Here is an 8,311-nt window from a genome sequence, read left to right on the forward strand (position 1 = left end):
AGGCACAAGGCATTGATGAGGCGTATGCTACGCCATGAAAAGAATTTAAGTATGCCATGATTGAGGAGTATTGTAAGAGAACCGAGATACAAAAGATGGAAATGGAGTTCATGCAGTTAAAGGCCGTTGTGAAGGACCTTGATGGTTACAACAGGAGATTTTTGGAATTAGCCCTGATGTGTCCGACAATGGTCACCCCAGAATTCAAGCGAATGGAAAGGTACTTCTGGGGACTCCCTAAGTCCATCAAGGGAAATGTCACCTCGTCCAAGCCACCGAATGTTCCCGAAGCGATGCGCATGGTGCATACTTTAATGAATCAAATAACCATTAATGAACCGGAGAAAACTAAGTCTGAAGCAGGTACTAGTGAGAAGCGCAAATGGGATAACAACAGGGGACGGACCTATGAACAGAACCCAGCGAAACGATATGAGGGTTTTAGGGGAAACAACAACGGTGGAAATCCCAATCTGAACACCAACACGAACCCGAACTACAAAAGAACCTTACCACAATGCAAGCGGTGCTACAAGCACCATACTGGATATCGTAATGTTGTTTGTGAAAAGTGCCAACGGAATGGGCATATCGGGAAAGACTGCAAGGTCACCACTTTGAATGGGAAGCTGAATACCAATGGGCCTAAAAAGTGCTACGAATTAGGACAGACGAGCCATTTCAGAAATGCGTGCCCCAACAAAAGAAAAGATGGCGGACCATCACGAGGTAGAGCTTTCAACGTTAATGCAAGGGATGCACGCCAGAATCCCGACTTGGTGACAGGTATATTCACTATAAACAATCTTTTAGCTTCTGTCTTGTTTGATACTGGTGCGGATAGAAGTTATGTATGTAGACATTTTTGCGATAAGATTAATTGGTCGTTAGTCCCGTTAAAAGAGAGTATGCTTGTCGAGGTCACCAATGGAAAACTTGAGAAAGTTGACCATATTAGTCGAGGAGCTATTATCAACATAGCTGGTGCAGATTTCGAAATTGATTTGATACCCATAAAATTGGGAAGTTTTGACGTGATCGTCGGTATGGATTGGTTGAGTAAGATAAGGGCCGATATTATTTGTGGAGATAAAGCTCTTCATATACCACAAGGAGACGGTGAGCCACTGATCATCTACGGAGAGAGATGTACCTCGAAGCTGAACCTCATTAGTTGCATGAAAGTGCAAAAGATTATGAAGAAGGGACGTCTTGCTGTCCTAGCGCATGTGAAAATGGTAGAAAATGAGGTAAAGAGCGTGAACGATGTTTGAATTGTGAACGAATTTTCCGATGTCTTCCCTGAAGAATTGCCTGGATTACTGCCGCCGAGAGCAGTAGATTTTCAAATTGATTTAGTGCCAGGAGCTGCGCCTGTAGCTCGCGCACCTTATAGACTCGCACCTTCCGAGATGCAAGAATTACAGAGTCAACTACAAGAGCTGTTAGACCGTGGATTTATCCAACCAAGTTTCTCGCCTTGGGGCGCACCTATGTTGTTTGTGAAGAAAAAGGTTGGATCCTTCCGTATGTGTATCGACTACCTTGAACTCAACAAATTGACTATCAAGAATCGGTATCCTCTTCCACGAATTGACGATCTTTTTGATCAACTACAAGGATCGAGTGTCTACTCAAAGATCGATTTGCGATCCGGCTATCACCAGTTGAGGGTGAAAGAAAGTGATGTAATGAAGACTGCATTTAGAACTTGTTATGGTCATTATGAGTTCCTCGTGATGCCATTCGGATTAACCAATGCACCTGCCGTGTTCATGGATCTCATGAATCGTGTCTGCAAGCCGTACTTGGATAAGTTCGTTATCGTCTTCATAGATGATATCCTCATCTACTCTAAGAGCGAAGAAGAGCATGAGCAACACCTCCGACTAGTACTTGAACTCTTGAGACAAGAGCAACTTTACGCCAAATTCTCCAAGTGTGAATTTTGGTTGAAGGAAGTCCAGTTTCTGGGTCACGTTGTGAGCGACCAGGGTATCAAAGTTGATCCCGCCAAGATTGAAGCTATCAGCAAGTGGGAGACCCCCACTACTCCGACTCATATTCGTCAATTCCTAGGTCTCACCGGTTACTACCGAAGGTTCATTGAAGTATTTTCTCTAATTACGCGTCCCTTGACCGCGCTGACTCACAAGGGCAAGAAGTTCATTTGGGAACCCGCACACGAATCAGCATTTCAAACTTTGAAGAAGAATTTAACCACCACACCTATCCTATCACTTCCTGAGGGCAGTGACGACTTTGTTGTTTATTGTGATGCATCGAAGAGTGGTTTTGGTTGTGTACTGATGCAACGATCATAGGTTATTGCCTATGCTTCTCGTCAACTGAAGATTCACGAATAGAACTACACTACTCACGATCTCGAACTTGGAGCCGTTGTCTTTGTGCTCAAATTATGGAGACATTATTTGTATGGAACTAAGAGCACTATCTTCACCGATCACAAGAGTCTCCAACATATATTTGATCAGAAGCAACTGAATATGAGACAGCGTCGATGGATCGAGACACTCAACGACTACGATTGTGAACTCCGTTATCACCCTGGCAAGGCCAATGTTGTAGCTGACGCTTTGAGCCGAAAGGAGAGGACGGCACCTCTTCGTGTTAAGGCTCTGAACATCACCATTCATTCGAACCTCAACAGCCAGATCAGAGTAACCCAAGATGAGGCTCTCAAGGAGGAGAATATATCTCATGAACATTTGAACATACTTGTCTCTCGATTCGAGGTTAGGGAGTCTGGACTCCGATGTTATGCCGGAAGAATTTGGGTAACTTATTATGGAGATCTACGGAACCTTATACTTGATGAAGCACACAAATCGAGATATTCGATTCACCCCGGAGCGGACAAGATGTACCACAATTTTAAAGAACAGTATTGGTGGCCGAATCTTAAGAAGGATGTTGCGACGTATGTTGGTAAGTGTTTGACTTGCTCGAAGGTTAAAGCAGAGCATCAGAGACCTTCTGGGTTACTTCAACAACCGGAAATCCCACAATGGAAGTGGGAAAGGATCACAATGGATTTCATTACTAAGCTGCCGAAGACGGTGGGCGGATACGATACCATCTGGGTCATCGTTGACCGCCTTACCAAATCTGCACACTTCTTGGCTATGAAGGAAACAGATACGATGGAGAGACTTGCTCAATTATACATCAAAGAGGTTGTATCTCGTCATGGTGTACCATTATCGATCATCTCAGATCGCGATCCCCGTTTTGCTTCTAGATTTTGGCGTTCTTTGCAAGAAGCCATGGGAACTTGTCTTGACATGAGTACTGCTTATCACCCTCAGACTAACGGGCAAAGTGAATGAACGATTCAGACCTTGGAGGACATGCTGCGTGCATGTGTCATTGATTTTAGAAAGGCTTGGGAAAGGCATTTGCCGTTAGCCGAATTCTCGTACAACAATAGTTATCACTCAAGCATTAATGCTGCACCTCTTGAAGCATTGTATGGCCGCAAGTGCCGATCTCCTATTTGTTGGGCCGAAGTAGGCGAAAAGCAAATCACCGGACCCGAGGTAGTCCATGAAACAACGGAGAAGATTGCTCAGATTCAAGCTAGACTTAAGACTGCCCGCGATCGTCAAAAGAGTTATGCCGATCTTAAACGTAAGGACTTTGAATTCAACGTGGGTGACCGTGTAATGTTAAAGGTTGCACCGTGGAAAGGTGTGATCCGTTTTGCAAAACGTGGAAAGTTAAACCCACGATACATTGGTCCTTTTGAAATTTTGGAACGTGTTGGACTCGTTGCTTACCGTTTGGATCTACCAGCACAATTGAGCTCAGTTCATCCTACCTTCCACGTGTCAAACTTGAAGAAGTGTCTTGCTGCACCTGAACTTATCATACCACTTGAGGAACTTACAATTGATGACAAACTCCACTTTGTGGAAGAACCTGTCGAGATTATGGACCGTGAGGTCAAGGTTTTGAAACACAATAGGATTCCGATCGTTCGAGTTCGATGGAATGCCAAATGAGGACCTGAGTTTACTTGGAAGCGAGGGGATCAAATGATGCAGAAGTATCCTCACCTTTTCCCAGCTCCTTCATCTCCCTCAGCTTAAAATTTCAGGACGAAATTTTCTTTAACATGTAGGTAATGTAACAACCCTGGATTTTCCAACGTTAATTATTAATAATTATTATTATTATTACTTGCGATTAAATGAATGTATGTTATTACATTTACATGTTGCCATGATTGCCCGTACTTGACTTTAAATGCCCGAAACGTATTTGTGACACACGTAACTTTCACGAATAATATTTTTAGAATATTATTTACATCCATGATTAAGTTTATTAATCATTTTAATTAACTAAGGTTATCGGTTAATTACTTGGGCTTTTGTTGAACTTAAGTTGTTAATTACTTGAACTTGGGCCTTTATTAGTATTAGTGGACTTAAGAAGCCCACCCTACTTCTTTAGTAGACTTATTAGCCCAACACTACATGTAAGTATTACTTTAGAGTGTAACTAGTTAGTTTAAGGTAATTGGAATCTAGTTACCACCTTATCCCCATGAAACCACCCCATTTATCCAACTTTTGAAGGCTTTTACATGCTTAAACTTGTGGACAAACCTCTCCTCCCCTTGTGCTTGTAAACCGTTGGCTATGACTAGGGGGAAGGGGAGTTTTGTTTCAAAATTCTTATTACTTCCTTCATTCATACTCTCTCATTTACACACTCACAAATTACTTGCATTTTTCTCTCAAACTTCTTCTCTCATTTTTGCTCTTTACTTGTAAGTATCTTGAGCTTTCTTCTCTTCTTTTTCCTTGCTCAAACCATAGCAACAACCCTTCATATCATCATCATTTGTTTGTTATTTACTTGTTCTTTGTTGTTTAATCACTTACTTGTTGTTGTTACTTACTAGCTACTAAGAATCAAACTCATTAGTTTGATTCTTCATAACATCTTGTTCTTACAAGACATACAAGAACATAAACTTACTAGTTTATGATTCTACCTTTATTGTTTTAAAATATTTAAGGTTCATGGGTTGTAAATCATACTTGTAATTCATGGTTGTAAACTTAAAGTTTACATTCTTAAAGATCAAACTTTGGTTTGAATCTTTAAAGTATGAACAACAATGAACTAATTACTTGATTACTTAGTTTACTTCTTTTTATTATGCACTTTAAATTCATGTTTGTTGGTTAAAATTGGTCAAGTGTTACTAGTTAACTTTGATCTCATTTATCTTGAACAAAAGTTAACTGTAAAAGTTCAAGAACATGTAAGTAAGCTTTCTTTAATTATAACTTTGTACACTTATGTTAGATCTAGACTTTTGAGTCTTGGATCTTCAAGATCAAACTAAGAACTATGTTCTACATCTTAAGATCTTGTTTAGTTAGTTTACTTTCAAGTTTATAGTTCAATATTACTTTTATATTTCATGTATGTGTTAAATCTAAGACTTTGATGTAACTTTGGTTCATCAAAACACTTGCAACACTTAAGTGAGTTGTGTTTCATGTCTTAGACTTACACTTGGGTTATGATGGTCAAACCTTGGTGAAAATGATGCAAACACATCAACGAGTTGTACACTTGAAGCTATATGCATCAAGGATGAGAACCATGATAAGCATCGAGCACCAAGAACCACCGGAACCTACTGACCCTACTGTTTTACTATTTCTGTGTCTGACCCATATGACCTGGGTTACTGTAAAGATGATTTTCAGATATCTCTATTCAATTAGATAACTTTTCATATAGGACTCCTCTTAATCCGAGTTACGGTTTGGGATTTATGGCCCTCCGATCGTCACTATGTCCATTTAACGTTGTGCTGAAAATTCTGACCTACTCGCACTTAGACCGTTGTCACGGTCAAAAGAAGACGAGTTTGCTTCTGTAATGTTTACCACAACTAAAGGACTCATATACGGAGCCATGGCCACTGGTCTCACCTCATTTCAGTAGGTATATAGGCCGTGGTGACTGACCGAACTTGGCCTTTGTTTTAAACTCTTTTCATGAACGAAACTTACTTTACGCCTTTTGTTTGATGATGAATGATGATGACCTTTAAGACCTTATTTATTTTCTTTTAAACCTATTGGAGCAATTTACTAACTTAGTACAATTTGACTTAGGTTGAGGACTTTCCGGACCTACACACTTGCTTATTTCCCGAGTCATACTTTACCGCTACTTTATCATTGTAAGTTATAACATTCCCTTTTTACTTTAACTATTTTGGGAACTGAGAATGCATGCGCATTTTACGTTTTACATACTAGGCACGAGTACTTAAACTTATATATGTGTGGGTTATACAACGGCATAAACATTCCCTTTAGCTCGGTAACGTTTAGTCATTGGTTTTTGAACCGGTGAACGCGAATCTTAGATATGGATCCATAGGGTTTGTGAAACAACCCAACCCGTATTCCATACGATAATTTTTTTTTTTATACACATTTATGCGCCAATTAAATATGCAAACCATTCCACAAGTTCCATTTAAACGTACATCAATTTAAATGTTTACAAAAGACACGAAGGCCATTAATTAAGTTTTATACAAGTTTGACCTGCTATAATGATAGTTTATAATCCAAACGACACTCGAGCACGGTTTGGGGCTAAACTACCCAAAACGTTAGGCCAACTTCAAAAAGCTAACACCAAAAGCACCCCCTGTCAACTTAAACGGGAGACAACTAATCCAACCGTATGCCCTTACCCCTGTCCAAGCCGGAACCTATAAAATGGTAAACAACGAGAGGGTAAGCAATGCTTAGTGAGTGCAATAGTTATACATACATATATATAACCTATCCATTTGCAATCACAATACCAAATACCTCATACGAACTTGTAACTCAAATAGCATGTCAACATACCCGTAACACTAACAAGTCGTACATTATCACACCACTTCATTAGCATATACTCAACTCAATATATATATATATATATATATATATATATATATATATATATATATATATATATATATATATATATATATATATATATATATAATATGCTAAACAAAACAACAATCTCAATATGGTTAACCAATAACGCTATGGTGCTACCGGCTCGTGGTTCACACCATACGCTTGAGTCATACTCTTTTATAGTACTACCGGCTCGTGGTTCACACTCGATGCTACCGGCTCGTGGTTCACACTCGATGCTACCGGCTCGTGGTTCACACTCGATGCTACCGGCTCGTGGTTCACATCCTATCCCACACATGTTATGGCACTACCGGCACGTGGTTCATACCATAACATTCACAAATAAACACGCCATATACATGAACGCATAATTATTCCACTCACCTTGTCACAAGGATGATGATTTAGTGCTTTCTAGCTTCAACGCAATGTACCTAAATCATTAAGTGCACATTCAATTTCACAACTAGTGGGATTAACCACAATACTCCCACTTAAGCATTTAATGACCCAATTTGCATTAAATGACTCAACTACTCACAACCGCCCATAAATGGCCAAGACTCGACTTTAATCACTAAGACTAGTGAATTAAAGTCTATTAACTTCAATTAACACAAAACTTAGGGTAATCCATACCCATTCCATCTAATTGGGTCAACTAGTACATTTTGACCCATTTTAAATTTACTTAGACTCACAATCAAGTCAAACTTACCCATTAACACTTCTTTCATAAATCTTAAAGTGCATTAGTGACTAACAACACCAATTGACACTTACAACCTCAAATCACAAGGCCAAAACCCTAGATTGTGGCTATTAGGGTTTCATTACAACAACATAACCCAAACTCACCTATTTTACCCTCAAGTGGGTCATACAAATCTCTAGGAACCAAAACCCTAGCCATTAACCAATTAAAACTTAAATCATAAGGTTAGAACTTACCGAGACTACCAACGCGTAGCTAGAGACACAAGGAACAACTTTAATTCTTGCTCTAAAGATCGACCCTCAATCCTTCACTCTCAAATCTCACTTTTAATCCAAATGGGTTTTAAGTTTTGGGAGAGAAATTGGAAAGAAAAGAGAAAAGAAATTAAATGAAATGGATAAGTGGTTGGGATTTAATACTCCCATCAGATTTATACGCCAAATTACCAATTTACCCCTTAAAGTCATTTAATTTGAGCTAAAACCGGAATCTTTCCAGCAGATTTGCCGCGGCGTGGCCCAAATGTCGCGGCGCGACGTATCGAAGGAAAAACAACCCCTTTTAACCCAACTTCTGATCCAGATTTGCTTGATATGCCGCGGCGCGGACC

This window comes from Rutidosis leptorrhynchoides, chromosome 4, assembly GCF_046630445.1.
Source record: "Rutidosis leptorrhynchoides isolate AG116_Rl617_1_P2 chromosome 4, CSIRO_AGI_Rlap_v1, whole genome shotgun sequence".
In the NCBI taxonomy this organism is placed as follows: Eukaryota; Viridiplantae; Streptophyta; class Magnoliopsida; order Asterales; family Asteraceae; genus Rutidosis; species Rutidosis leptorrhynchoides.